The sequence below is a fragment of the Hyla sarda genome, chromosome 1, assembly GCF_029499605.1.
Source record: "Hyla sarda isolate aHylSar1 chromosome 1, aHylSar1.hap1, whole genome shotgun sequence".
Lineage (NCBI taxonomy): Eukaryota > Metazoa > Chordata > Amphibia > Anura > Hylidae > Hyla > Hyla sarda.
This window is the reverse complement of record NC_079189.1, coordinates 244,058,107-244,073,478: the sequence shown is the minus strand read 5'-3', so window position 1 is coordinate 244,073,478 and position 15,372 is coordinate 244,058,107.

Here is a 15,372-nt window from a genome sequence, read left to right as displayed (position 1 = left end):
TTTTCATCATATAGTCGCTAATCACTAAAGTGCAGATTTCCCCCCCAAATTTACAATTTTTACATGCTTTGGGCTGTTTTTTGGCAAAGAGACAAGGACGACTGATCAATGTAAAGGAAAGAATGAATGGGGCCATGTATCATGAGATTTTGAGTAAAAACCTCCTTCCATCAGCAAGGGCATTGAAGATAAAACGTGGCTGGGTCTTTCAGCATGACAATGATCCCAAACACAGCACTCGGGCAACAAAGGAGTGCCTTCGTAAGAAGCATTTCAAGGTCCTGGAGTGGCCTAGCCAGTCTCCAGATCTCAACCCCATAGAACACCTTTGGAGAGAGTTGAAAGTCCATGTTGCCCAGCGACAGCCCCAAACATCACTGCTCTAGAGAAGATCTGCATGGAGGAATGGGCCAAAAAACCAGCATCAGTGTTTGAAAACCTTGTGAAGACTTACAGAAAACATTTGACCTCTGTTATTGCCAACAAAGGGTCTATAACAAAGTATTGAGATTAACTTTTGTTATTGACCAAATACTTATTTTCCACCATATTTTTCAAAAAAAAATTCTTTAAAAATCAGACAATGTGATTTTATGGATTTTTTTTCTCATTCTGTCTCTCTTAGTTGAGGTATACCTATGAGGAAAATTACAAGCCTCTCTCATCTTTTCAATTGGGAGAACTTGCACAATTGGTGGCTGACTAAATACTTTTTTGCCCCACTGTATATATGTACAACCTGGAGGAAAAAAGTGAAGGGGGGACATGAGCAAAACCTTGAAATATGTTGAAGAGTACCCGGCATCAAACCATAAGTTTTAATTATATTATATTCAATTATATTCCTTAACTACTCCTGACACCCCTTCTGTCCTTAAATTTTTTTTGCAAGCTTTAACCCCTTAAGGACCAAGCCCATTTTGACCTTAAAGGGGTACTCCGGTGGAAAACTTTTTTTTTTTTTTTAAATCAACTGGTGCTAGAAAGTTATAAAGATTTGTAAATTACTTCTCTTAAGTAATGCATAGGGCATAGCATTGATCAGTATAATCAGCTATCTTCTGCTCTGGTCTGCTTGATCTCAGACCAGAGCAGAAGACCCGAGGAGATGGCCGGAGGCAGGTGAGGGGACCTCCGGCCGCAATTACAGATGAACGAACCCCTGCGGCAGCGCTGCGGGTGATCCGATCATCTATTTTAACATGCGCATTGCCGCAGATGCCATTATCTGTTTGATCACGGCATCTGAGGGGTTATTGGCGGACATCCAAGCGATCGCGGATGTTGGCCATTACCGGCGGGTCCCCAGCGGCCGGGACCTGCAGTGTATGACGTGAACACTGTTCCGATGTTCGCAATCATACACAGGATGTTAATGTACGTCCTGGTGCGCAAGTACCTCCGCACCCGCACCGAACTTTTATGTCCGTGGTCCTTAAGGGGTTAAAATGCTGTGTATCATACCTTTCCCCTTGCTCACATTGTATGAGCTCATGGCAGGATAAAGTGGGTGTTCCCCAGAAGACGCATCGTCACTGAATCCTGCAAGAGCTGTGCCTTGCCATGCCCCGCACGCACTTTCTGAGTTTGGACTTCTCAAGTCCGGGAGGAGACCAAAATAACTGTTTGACTTGCGCAGGGAAAAGAACAAAGCCACCTAGTGGGCGTTTTATAATTACATAAAGCACAATATATTAAAAGTTTAGTTTGGTAAGAGGTACTCTTTAAAGGGGTACTCCGGTGAAAACCTTTTTTCTTTTAACCCCTTAAGGACTCAGGGTTTTTCCGTTTTTGCACTTTCGTTTTTTCCTCCTTACCTTTTAAAAATCATAACCCTTTCAATCTTCCACCTAAAAATCCATATTATGGCTTATTTTTTGCGTTGCCAATTCTAATTTGCAGTGACATTAGTCATTTTACCCAAAAATGCACGGAAAAACAGAAAAAAAAATCATTGTGCGACAAAGTCGAAGAAAAAACTCCATTTTGTAACTTTTGGGGGCTTCCGTTTCTACGCAGTGCATATTTCGGTAAAAATTACACCTTATCATTATTCTGTAGGTCCATACGGTTAAAATGATATCCTACTTATATAGGTTTGAATTTGTCGCACTTCTGGAAAAAATCATAACTACATGCAGGAAAATGTATACGTTTAAAAATGTCATCTTCTGACCCCTATAACTTTTTTATTTTTCCACGGACAGGGCGGTATGAGGACTCATTTTTTGCGCCGTGATCTGAAGTTTTTATCGGTATGATTTTTGTTTTGATCGGACTTTTTGATCACTTTTTATTCATTTTTTAATGGTATAAAAAGTGACCAAAATACGCTTTTTTTGACTTTGGAATTTTTTTGCGCATACGCCATTGACCGTGCGGTTTAATTAATGATATATTTTTATAGTTTTGACATTTACGCACGCGGCGATACCACATATGTTTATTTATATTTTTTTTTACACTGTTTTATTTTTTTTATGATTCAAATTTTTATTAGGGAAGGGGTTAAATGACCTTTATTAACACTTTTTTTTATATTTTTTTTGCAGTGTTATAGGTCCCATAACACTGCACACACTGATCTTTTACACAGATCACAGGCGTGTATTAACACGCCTGTGATCAGTGTTATCGGCGCTTGACTGCTCCTGCCTGGATCTCAGGCACGGAGCAGTCATTCGCCGATCGGACACCGAGGAGGCAGGTAAGGGCCCTCCCGGTGTCCGGTCAGCTGTTCGGGACGCCGCGATTTCACCGCGGCGGTCCTGAACAGCCCGACTGAGCAGCCGGGTCACTTTCACTTTCGCTTTAGAAGCGGCGGTCAGCTTTGACCGCCGCTTCTAAAGGTTTAATACCGCACATCGCCGCGATCGGCGATGTGTGGTATTAGCCGCGGGTCCCAGCCGTTGATGAGCGCCGGGACCGACGCGATATGATGCGGGATCGCGGCGTGATCCCGCTTCATATCGCGGGAGCCGGCGCAGGACGTAAATATACGTCCTGCGTCGTTAAGGGGTTAAATTAAAAGGCTCCAGATAGTTAAACAGATTTGTAAATTACTTCTATTAAAAAATCTTAATCCTTCCTGTACTTATTAGCTGCTGAATACTACAGAGGAAATTCTTTTCTTTTTTGGAATGCTCTCTGATGACATCACAAGCACAGTGCTCTTTGCTGACATTATTATAATAGGTCTTTATTTATTGTTGTCCGTAGTGGGATTTGAACCCAAGGTCCCAGCACTGCTGGGCAGCAGCGCTAACCACTAAGCCACCATGCTGCCCTTTGCATTCATTTGCTATGCACGGTTGCTAAAATGGACAGAGATGTCAGCAGAGAGCACTGTGCTCGTGATGTCATCAGTGTTCCAAAAAGAAAGGAATTTCCTCTGTAGCATTCAGCAGCTAATAAGCACTGGAAGGATTAAGATTTTTGAATAGAAGTAATTTACAAATATGTTTAACTTTCTGGCACCAGTTGATTTAAAAGAAAAAAGGTTTTCACCGGAGTACCCCTTTAAGGTGTGAAATAAGGCTCAGGAGGGAAATGTTTTCAATAAGAAACTGAACACAAGAACAAGGGGACATAGTCCAAGAGTAGTAGATGATTGGAATAAACTTCCAGAAGATGGGTGATAAATCAGTAAAAATGTAAGTGAATTTAAACCAGCCTGGGATAAGCATATATCTGTCCTAGGAAAAAGGTAAAGTAAATTATATGACAGCAGGCTAGATAGAACAGGGGGTCTTCTTCTGCTGACAATCTTCTATGTTTCTAAAGCAAAAGCTATCAAGCACTTCTTCAACATCTTTTAATTTGTTCTACTTCCCAAATATGTTCTGCTTTTTGATCCATATACTTTAATCTATCGATATTACTCTTCACTAGTCATCCATTATCCAATGTCTACAGTGGCATAACTATAGGGGTCGCAATGGTTGCAATTGCAATCAGGAGCAAGGACCACTCTGATGCATGAGACACAGAACTAGCAGAGGCCTACACCACCTCCATTTGGTTAAAGGAACCTGCAAGAGGTTCCCCCCAACCCTGAAATTCGTTGGGGTCTGGCATGAAGTAGTAGTTGATAGACATGTGCAATTCGGTTCGGCATGAATGTCTAATTTACCGAATTTTACCGTTTTCGAATAGCAAAATAACGAATGCATTCGTTATTTACCGAATGCATGTGGTAAATAACAAATGCATTAGTTATCCATAAACGAACGTAAAGAATTCATTCTGATAACAAAAAAAATGATAAAAACAGATACAGTAGTGATGGAAAGAATTGTATCTAACGAAATGTTTCTTTTTTTATTATGAAATGTTTATTCATTTTTAAACAGGGATCAATTTATGTGCCCGGGTAAAGCACTAAAAATGTAGCCGACAAGAATAAATATGTAGTGTGCGCATGTTTTTCACTTTTTTTTTTTAACATTTTTTAGGTAGTACTACTACTCCCAGCATGGAACACACTGTTCCATGATGGGAGTAGTAGTTACCTGTACTAATTGACAGATCGCCAGGATCCCTTGCAATCCTCTTGTATAATGTATAGATGAGGCGGCAGCTCTTCTATGGTCCCCTGCACTCACGTATATATATACACATATTCATATTTCCCACAGAGCTGTGATTGGCCAGATGGTTCCAGCCAATCACAGCTCTCTGTGAAAAATAGGAATATGTGTATATACACGGCCATGCAGGGGACCATAGGAGAGCAGCCGCCGCATCCATACATTATACAGGAGCATCACAGCAGGTGTCAGGAGTGATACCCACAGTGATCTTTCCTTTACTACAAGTACTACTACTCCCAACATGGAGTACCTGCATTAATAGACAGATCGCAGTGGGTGTCAGAAGTTACACTCGCTGCTATATGTCTATTAATACAGGTACTACAGCTCCCAGCATGGAGCAGAGTGTGCTCCATGTTGGGATTATTGGTACCTGCAGTAAGGGACAGATCCCAGCGGATGTCACTCCTCCTGACACCCGCTGCGATCGTCCTGATGTGAATGTCGGGATCAGCTGTTCTCAAGGCTACAGAGCCGGGAGAACAGCTGACGTTGAGCCGTAGGTATACATCGTATATCTACTGCCCAGCAAGAACTTACAGTGAGCCTGCAATGTGTATACAGTATATGCTATGCGCAAGCCCAGCAAGGAAAGAGTTAACTTACACTGCTGGACAGTGTAGGTTAACCCTTTGGGTGGTATACACTATATACAGCTATCTATAGATAGCTGTATATAGTGTATACAGAAGACAAAGTCCGCTTACTTCCCTCGAGTAGCGGGCAGGTCCGTGTAGCAGGTCCCATAGTGATGACGTCATTAGGGGGCGGAGCTACAGAAGGGAACAAGGCTAATTAATCTGAAGCTCTGTTCACATTGTACATTTTGTATAATGTGAACAGACCCTTCTGGCAGTGTCTACCCAGACAGGGAGACTCCAGCTGTTGCTAAACTACAACTCCCAGCACGCCCAGACAGCCGTCTGGGCATGCTGGGAGTTGTAGTTTTGCACCAATTGGTGGCTCCCTGTTTGGGTAGACATTGCATCATGGGTGCGCTCCCCAGCGGACAGCGCCAAAAATGTCATAATCAATTTTTTGTGTTTTTTTTCTTCTCGTTTCAGATCCGTGTATGCAGAGGATTACTATGGATTTGATGGATTATGGCAGATTTTTTTTCTTTTAATAAAATGGTTAACGAGGGCTGTGGGGGAGTGTTTTTTAAATAAAATAATTTTCCAATGTGTTGTGTTTTTTTTATTGAATTTTCAGGCTTAGTTATGGAGGCTGTCTTATAGACAGAATCCATTACTAAGCCAGGGCTTAGCGTTAGCCCCAAAAACAGCTAGCGATAACCCCCAATTATTACCCCGGTACCCACCACCACAGGGGTGCCGGGAAGAGCTGGTACCAACAGGCCCAGAGCGTCAAAAATGGGCCTAGGCGGTAACAGGCTGGGGAGGGCCAGTAACAATGGTCCTCGCCCACCCTGGTAACGTCAGGCTGTTGCTGCTTGGTTGGTATTGTGCTGAGAATGAAAATATGGGGAACCCTATGCGTTTTTTTAATTTATTTAAATAAAAAAATTAAAAAACGTATAGGGTTCCCCGTATTTTCATTCTCAGCACAATTCCAACCAAGCAGCAACAGCCTGACGTTACCAGGGTGGGCGAGGACCATTGCTACTGGCCCTCCCCAGCCTAAATAACGCCAGCCTGTTACCACCTAGGCCCAGGAGTGCCATTTTTGATGCTCCGGGCCTGTTGGTATTGGCTCTTCCTGGCACCCCTGTGGCGGTGGGTACTGGGGTAATAATTGGGGGTTAGCGCTAGCTGTTTTTTGGGCTAACGCTAAGCCCTGGCTTAGTAATGAATTCTGTCTATAAAACAGCCTCTATAACTAAGCCTGAAAATTCAATAAAAAAAAACACAACACATTGGAAAAATTATTTTATTTAAAAAAACACTCCCCCACAGCCCTCGTTAACCATTTTATTAAAAGAAAAAAAAATAATCCGCCGTAATCCATCGAATCCGCAGTAATCCTCTGCATACACGGATCTGAAACGAGTAGAAAAAAAACACAAAAAATTGGTTATGACATTTTTGCCGCTGTCCGCTGGGGAGAGCACCCATGATGCAATGTCTACCCAAACAGGGAGCCACCAATTGGTGCAAAACTACAACTCCCAGCATGCCCAGACAGCCTTTGGCTGTCTGGGCATGCTGGGAGTTGTAGTTTAGCAACAGCTGGAGTCTCCCTGTCTGGGTAGACACTGCCAGAAGGGTCTGTTCACATTATACAAAACGAACAATGTGAACAGAGCTTCAGATTAACTAGCCTAGTTCCCTTCTGTAGCTCCGCCCTCTAATGACATCATCACTATGGGGCGGAGCTACACGGACCTGCCCGGTACTCGAGGGAAGTAAGCGGACTACATCTTCTGTATACACTATATACAGTTATCTATAGATAGCTGTATATAGTGTATACCACCCAAAGGGTTAACCTACACTGTCCAGCAGTGTAAGTTAACTCTTTCCTTGCTGGGCTTGCGCATAGCGCACAGCTCAGCAAGGGGTTAAGTGAGCCAGCAATGTGTATACTGTATACACATTGCAAGCTCACTGTAAGTTCTTGCTGGGCAGTAGATATACGATGTATACCTACGGCTCAGCGTCAGCTGTTCTCCCGGCTCTGTAGCCCTGAGAACAGCTGATCCCGACATTCACATAAGGACGATCGCAGCGGGTGTCAGGAGGAGTGACATCTGCTGGGATCTGTCCCTTACTGCAGGTACTAATACTCCCAACATGGAGTACACTCTGCTCCATGCTGGGAGCTGTAGGCCCTGCATTAATAGACATATCGCAGCGAGTTTAACTTCTGATACCTACTGCGATCTGTCTATTAATGCAGGTACTACAGCTCCCAGCATGAAGCAGAGTGTACTCCATGTTGGGAGTAGTAGTACTTGTAGTTAAGGAAAGATCACTGCGGGTATCACTCCTGACACCCGCTGTGATGCTCCTGTATGATGTATGGATGCAGCGGCTGTTCCTCTATGGTCCCTGCACAGCCGTGTATATACACATATTCCTATTTCTCACAGAGAGCTGTGATTGGCTGGAACCATCTGGCCAATCACAGCTCTTTGGGAAATATGAATATGGGTATAAATACGTGAGTGCAGGGGACCATAGAAGAGCGGCTGCCGCATCTATACATTATACAAGAGGATTGCAATGGGCATTCTGTCAGTAAGTACAGGTAACTACTACTCCCATCATGGAACAGTGTGTTCCATGCTGGGAGTAGTAGTACTACCTAAAAAATGTTTTAAAAAAAGTGAAAAACACGCACACAATACATTTTTATTATTCCATCACTACTGTATCTTTTTTATAATTATTTTTTTATGGTACCCTATGAAATGTTAATACAATAGGTATCTCCATAATTTCTTAGGATCGCTAAAGTCCAAAAAAGAATAAAAAAAATTAACGAATATACCCGAATACCGAATGTATCTGAAAGAAGTTTAAAAAAAAAACGAATACCGAATGTATCCAAAAAATCTAACCGAACACCCGAATACCGAATGTACCCGAAAAATCAAAAATCCAAAAATATTACCGAACCGAAAATTTTTTCCAAAAGGAAACAAAAATTTTTCTAGTGCACAAGTCTAGTAGTTGAGACATAGCTAGAAGAAGTCTTCATGGCAGTCTGGGCTAAATGGAAAAGAAAAGCAAAATGAAGAGAAGACTTGAGTCTAGGTGTACAGTAAATGTTTATTCTGTCTCTGACTGTCCTGAGTTCTATAGTTTCTATAGTCCCTATATGATCATCTTTCTAGAAACATCTCCCAATATATCCTAAAAATTTTATATTTATGTATATTTACCAATTTCAGTCGCATGTTTTACCCTGTGAATTATTATTAGGGTATTTTTCTGCAACAGACAGCACCTTAGGGATTCATGGCAGGCCACTGCAAAAATAAGTTGACCAAGGAGAGGGGGGCCCCAAGCTGAACATTTGCCCATGCGCCTTAAAAGAAACCTGTCAGCCTGTTCACCCACAATAAACTGAATACACAAAAAAATTATTTTATTTATTTAATTTATTAAAAAAGTCTAAAAAGGGGTCATTTACATAACTCTGTCCAGTAGGTCCTGAGATATGTCCCCAAGAAGATACTCTGCTAAATTCAGTGAATCATGAGGTGGGGCTCTGCTAACTCAATTTACATATATATTGTCTGTGACTCCACTTCAGTAGGATATAGGGGGGAGGGGATCTGCCACTCAATTTACATGTTCATCGTCTGTGACTCCACTTCACTAGAATGTGTTCTTAAAGGGGTATTCCAGGCCAAACTTTTTTTTTATATATCAACTGGTTGAACTTGATGGACGTATGTCTTTTTTCGACCGTACTAACTATGTAACTATGTAACTATGTAACTGGCTCCGGAAAGTTAATAAAAAAATCTTAATCCTTCCAATAGTTATTAGCTTCATAAGTTGAGTTATTGTTTTCTGTCTAACTGCTCTCTGATGACTCACGTCCCAGGAGCTGTGCAGTTCTTATGGGGATATTCTCCCATCGTGCACAGCTCCCTGGACGTGACATCATCATTGAGCAGTTAGACAGAAAACTTCAGAAGCTAATAACTATTGGAAGGATTAAGATTTTTTAATAGAAGTAATTTACAAATCTGGTTAACTTTCCGGAGCCAGTTGATATATAAAAAAAAGGTTTTGCCTGGAATACCCCTTTAATGTTCTTAACAATGGCCCTTCTAATTGTAGACATATATGGTATGAATGATTTCCATGAACCCTGAGCAATGAAAAGTTGTTTTCTATGGAGGTTTTTGTAAAGAAAAAATACTTGTCTGCTTCTTGAAGAAGTAACCTTTTAGACATTTGCTTTGGAGGCATTTAATCCCTTTTATATTGATGTTGTTACGTCTTCCATATGTTATTCCTAAAACCAAATTTAAAGGCATGTGCATATAGAGGTAACCATCTGTGGTATGTATAAACTTCACCCAGCTTGAGCTTTTTTTGTTAGTGAGGCAGTAGTTATGACAAAATTGATGTGTGTCACGAAGTTGCATGAAGATGATCATGACTGTTAAAGAAGAACTCTTGTTTATAAAAACGTATCACTTGTCCTAAGGACAAGTGATAAGTTCAGTGCTTCATGCCCCCTTCATTCACGTCTATGGGAGGAGGCGTGATGGCTATGTACTAGCTGTCACATCCCCTACCATAGACATGAATGGAGGGGGCATGTCTTAAAATCAGGAACGTGGAAGCTGCGAGCTTCTGAGTTCCGGACGCCACCGCTGCTGGCCTGGAGATCACGGGGGTCCCCTTTGGATAGGCAGGCGAAGAAAATAAAGCGGATCCCTCCAGGGAACAAACCAGGATAGAGGCAGCGCACAGGACTTCAAAGGTAAAATGGTTTATTTACCCAGCATGCAACGCGTTTCGCTGGATAACCAGCTTCATCAGGCATGATGCCTGATGAAGCTGGTTATCCAGCGAAACGCGTTGCATGCCGGGTAAATAAACCATTTTACCTTTGAAGTCCTGTGCGCTGCCTCTATCCTGGTTTGTTCCCTGGAGGGATCCGCTTTATTTTCTTCGCCTGTGTGTCCAGGAGCAGCTGCCGCTCTTCGCCCGTTGCAGGGTCACTTCACGCCTTCACCATAGTTGTACTTGGTCGCAGTACAACTATACTTGGTGAGCAAGTTTTCTTATCTATTATTTTTCTCTCTTGCATTACGCTATCACCCTAGGAGCGCTCTCCTTGTCTGTCTATCCCTTTGGATAGGGGATGAGATGTTTTCAGCGGAACACCCCTTTAACTTAGCACTGGGGACTTCCAGTTATTCACACAAGGGACAGAGGTCCTTAGTTTTATAAGTGGTGAGAGAAAATAGATAACCCTTGAACCCTTTACTGATGAACAGGGAGGATCGTCTTGAGCAGGCAGACTAATTCAGTCTAGGCTCTCCTCCTCTCTGTCTCTCTGTACATAGCAGCTAAACTACACCTCTACTTTCTGTAATTTGTCCTGATCTAACTGTTACTAGAGACAGATTTCCCCTGACAATTGACAACCTAGTGGCCAACAAGACTTTTGGGCGGTTTTTCTGGGACAGGGAGTCAGTTTTGGTAAATTAAGTGATAAAAAAAAAAATAGGAGCTGTTAGGAGCTGTAATTTTGGATTGAGCAGAGGAACATGGTGGCAGGAAGCTAAGCTCCGCCCCTTCCCTTCCGCCTCGTGCATCACCCCATGGTACGGGACCCGGTGAGAGCCCGACCCGAGAGCCGTGAGCCCCCCTGGCCCGATACCTGCAAGCTGCAAGGTGGAGAAGATGGGGGCCTGTGCTTGGGGCAGTGGTTGGAGAGTGGAGGCGGGCGGAGAGCTGAGGCTGTGAATGCGACCGGAGTTGCCTGGGAGCTTCGCTGGGCTCACTGGAGGCTGTTGGAGGTGAGGTGGACTCAGCGCCAGGTGAGCCGGAGTGGCATGCTGCTGCTGCAGCGGAGCGGAGAGCAGCTGGCAGGGGGAGCATGTTGGGAGCCGGCGTGGGAACCCGGAAACACGTGACGGTGGCTGGGGGAGGAGGTTGTGGTAGCCCTTGAGGGGTGTATGGTAGTTGGGGTGTTGTTTCCGTAAATGAGGGGTTAATGTTAACCCTATAGTTCATGATGCCAGGCTGAGGGCTAGTATGCTAAGGTAATTCTCCGGCCTATCGCCGCCCTTCCCAGTAACGATAGGTGCATATACAAAATGACTGAAGGTCCACAAGGTGCTTGAACTTGAACAAACTTTACTGAAAGGCTTGTGCTACATCCAATGCACAATAACAGTCTCAGGAATACAGTCTCTATATAGTGCAATGACTGACATTTGTGCGGACCTTGACTTTTAGATACAGTCTCTGAATTTAGGGTTATATTTGCAGATCCGTCCGGATTTAGGGGATAGATAAGGTCCGGTGATCATGCAGAGTGCTTAGGGATTGATACACTCTCAATTTAGAATCGATCAGCCGTTGCCGCAAGGCTCGGGCCTAACTCACTGCGGGAGATAGCTGTACAGGTCCTTCCTCGTCAGGAGCGCAGGAGCAAAGAGAAAGAGCAATGGCCGCCGCTCCCTTATATGGGCAGGGCCATTTTGGATTGGTCCCAGTAACTGTCACTCACCGTTACAAGGAGTGAGGGGTAGAATACGTCTACCCCTGATCACGTGACCCGCAGGTCCTGCTACGCTGTATACAGGTAATTAACAATTTATAGACATTTATACAATCATATTTACATGCATCCTAAATAAACCATTAGCTCAATAACTATCTAGATGAGAGGTGACCAGGAGTGAACTGGACAATGGGGACCCCGACATCCTAGGGACTCTGGCTAAGGGGACCCACATACGCAGGCACCGGATAGGATACGGTACCGGGACACCACAAGGTGATGCAGTGGTCAGCGTGGAGGAGTGTAACCAGAGTCCTGTTTGTCCTCAGCACACAGAGCCCTGCTTGCCCTCAGCGCATGGAGCCATGCCTGTTCTCGGTGTATAGGGCTTTGCTTGTTCTCAGTGTGCAAAGCCCTGCCTGCCCTCTGTGCACGGAGCCCTGCTTGTCCTCAGTGCACAGAGCCCTGCTTGTCCTCAGTGTACAGAGCCCTGCCTGCCCTCAGTGCACGGAGCCCTGCTTGTCCTCAGTGCACAGAGCCCTGCTTGTCCTCAGTGTACAGAGCCCTGCTTGTCCTCAGTGCACAGAGCCCTGCTTGTCCTCAGTGTACAGAGCCCTGCTTGTCCTCAATGTACAGAGCCCTGCTTGTTCCCAGTGTGCAGAGCTCCACATGTCCTTAATGCACGGGACCCTGCTTGTCCTCAGTGTGCGGAGCCCTGCTTGTCTCTGGCATGCGGAGCCCTGCTTCTCCTCAGTGTACAGAGCCCTGCTTTCTCTTAATGCGTGGAGCCCTGTCTGTTCTCAGTGCACAGTGCCCTGCTTGTCTTCAATGTGCGAAGCCCTGCTTGTCCTCAGGGTATGGAGCCTGGCTTGCTTTTAGTGTGCGAGCCCTGCTTGTCCTCAGTGTGCGGTGCCTTGCTTGTCCTTAGCGAGCGGAGTCCTGCCTGTCTTCGGTGTGTGCAGGCCCCTGCTTGTCCTCAGGGCATGGTGCCCTGTTTGTCCTCGGCGTACAGACTTCTACAGCATTGCTTACTCCTTGTGTGGTGAGAGCACAGCAAGGATGGAAAACGGACTGAGATTTGGGGACAAAGCTGTAAGACGTGTGAGATAACTCCAATTTTTATATTTCTTTCCCCCTTTGAAAGGGATGAACTGTTTATTTCCACTTGAACTGTTCTAACAAAGTAAATAATGGATTGCTGCTAAGTTACTAAAAAATTTTCACTAAAATCTTGTGAGAAGAGAGACGGTTGAAAACTGTCACATCTCTCATGTCCCTGTTCAAGAACAGTTAGTAATAGAGTAATAGAGCTGGGTAACCCTGGCACACACTGCTGATTAATTTGGGATTAGCGTGGTATATGTGCATCAATGTGTGGATATAAGGATATTGGAGCATTACTGTATATTTAAGTTAATTTGATATTGCAAATTGCATGCTTGTTAACTGAGTTTTAGGATCTGCATGTACCATGTACATGTATGGTAAAAATTACCCCAAAAAGGAAGTCCGCAAGCCTGGTAAAAGAGAATAAAGGGAAAATAGACAAATATATGGCGTCACCAACTCCGACATGGAGAAATAAACATAAAAAGCAAAATGGATGGGAAAATTTATTGGAGGAAGATGAGGAAGGGTCAACAGTGATAATGAAAGTGTTGATAGAAGCAATAGGGAAATGTAATACTTCCATTGAAGGTTTGGTTATCCAGATAGGAAGTATATGATCAGATGTGACATTCATAAGGGAAGACATGAGGAAACTCAGGGAAAGATGCAAGGAAATGGAGGAAAGGGTATCAGATCTACAGTATAAAAAGGAGATACTGAAAAAAAAAGTGGAAGTAAGCCAAAACGAGAACAAATTTCTGACCCAGAAAATAATAGAGATGGAAGATAGATCTAGAAGAGGAAATCTAAGGTTGGTGCGCTTCCCGGAGGAGGCGGAGGGGAAGGACCCAGTGGGTTTCCTACAAAAATGGATAACTGAGGAGTGTGGAGAGGGGAAAATATCCCCCACATTTGGGGTTGTGAGAGCACACAGGGTCCCCATGCGGCTGCTCCCCGGGTGGTAAACCTAGAACGATGTTGATAAAGCTACTGAATGAAGGGGATAGGGAGAGGATTATACAAGCAATAAGAGAGAAATGTAATGTTATGTATAATAATAACAGGATAATGGCATTCCCTGATTACTCATTTTAAACGCAAAAAAAGGCTGTTATTTAAAGAAGTTAAAAAAATGATTGCACATTAATGGAATCAAATTTTAGCTTGTTTTTCCAGCCAGGCTTCGGGTTGTATATGGAGATACAACCTTATTTTTTCAGAAATGAGAAGTAGTTAATTGAATGGAGAGTTAGGGGTTAAAAAAGGGTTAATGTAGATATTGGGGGGGGGGGTTAATATAAAATTGGTGTGAGGGTATGAAGGGAGGGTACATGTTAAGACAGGGACTTATACAAGTAATGATATTAATGATAATAAAGTGTTTTGTTTTTTTCCTCTTGTCGCTCTTCTCCCCTCCTCAGGCTATTACTAAAGTAATAGGATAGGATGTGCACAAGAATATTGGTATAGAATATTAGGGGACTAGGGAATAAATATAAAAGAATAGATGTAGATGACATTATTAAAAAGCACTTAGCGGGCATAATTTGCTTGATTGAAACACAATTGATGAAAAACTAAACTAAAATATTTTGCACATTATTATCACTCATTTTTTTTTTACCTCATGTTCTAGGGGTCACAGTTATGATATATAGTAAAGTTAAATGGGAGTTATATAATAAATTAATTGACACAAAAGGACGATTTGTAATTCTTTATGGGAAATTAGAGAATTTAAAGGGGTATTCCAGGAAAACATTTTTATATATATATATATATATATATATATATATATATATATATATCAACTGGTTCCAGAAAGTTAAACAGATTTGTAAATTACTTCAATTAAAAAATCTTAATCCTTTCAGTACTTATGAGCTTCTGAAGTGTAGGTTGTTCTTTCTGTCTAAGTAATCTCTGATGACACGTGTCTCGGGAACTGCCCAGTTTAGAAGCAAATTCCCATAGCAAACCTCTTCTAAACTGGGTGTTTCCCGAGACATGTGTCATCAGAGATTACTTTGACAGAAAAGAACAACCTACACTTCAGAAGCTCATAAGTGCTGAAAGGATTAAGATTTTTTAATAGAAGTAATTTACAAATATGTTTAACTTTCTGGAGCCAGTTGATATATATAGAAAAAAAGTTTTTTCCTGGCTAACCCCTTTAATATGCACTCTAGCTTTTGTATACATATATATACCACCACTACCACCATACACATCCGATATACTTAAAGTCATAATAGGCTTTTGGCAAGGGAAGAGGGAAGGTCCAATATTTATTCAAGGGGACGTAAATTGTGTCATGAATGAAAATATAGATAGTAAGAGTTTTGGACAAACCCCCCCTGAAGAAATTTTGTGATGAAATAGGTTTGATATTTGGAGAGCTCGTAATCCGGGGAAAAACATATATTCTTGTTGGAATAAAACTAGCAAGACTATGTCCCGTATAGATTTATGTCTCAGTAATGCGCAGGGAAGTGCAAGGATCCGT